We start from the raw sequence: 645 nt of genomic DNA, 5'->3' as shown, positions 1-645 counted from the left end.
TAGAATAGAATGGAACAGAATAGAACAGAACAGAACAAAAAAAACAGAATAGAATAGAACAGAAGACAACGGAGGGGCACGATACGGAACGGAACGGTACGAAACGGCATGGTACGGAACGGCACGACACGGTATGGCACGGTACGGAACGGTACGGTACGGTCCGGAACGGTACGGTACGGAACGGAATGGGATAGAAGAGAATAGAATAAAATAGAATAGAACAGAATGGAACAGAACGGAACAAAAACCAATGGTACGGAACGGGATGGAAAGGAACGGACTGGAACGGAACAGAACAGAATAGAATGGAATAGAAAAGAACAGAATAGAATAGAATGGAATAGAACAGAACATAATAAAACAGAACAGAACAAAATAGAATAGAAAAGTACGGAACAGAATAGAACAGAACAGAACAGAATACAATAGAACAGAATGGAACAGAACAGAACAGACAAGAACGGTACAGAACAGAACAGAACAGAACGGAACAGAAAGCAACGGTACGGAACGGAACGAAGCAGAACAGAATAGAATGGAATAGAAAAGAAAAGAATAGAATAGAATGGAATAGAACAGAACATAATAGAACAGAATAAAATAGAATAGAATAGAATAGAATAGAACAGAATAGAATGAAAC

The sequence above is a fragment of the Oryzias melastigma genome, linkage group LG20 (genome assembly GCF_002922805.2).
Source record: "Oryzias melastigma strain HK-1 linkage group LG20, ASM292280v2, whole genome shotgun sequence".
Classification (NCBI taxonomy): Eukaryota; Metazoa; Chordata; class Actinopteri; order Beloniformes; family Adrianichthyidae; genus Oryzias; species Oryzias melastigma.
Note: the sequence above shows the minus strand (reverse complement) of the source record.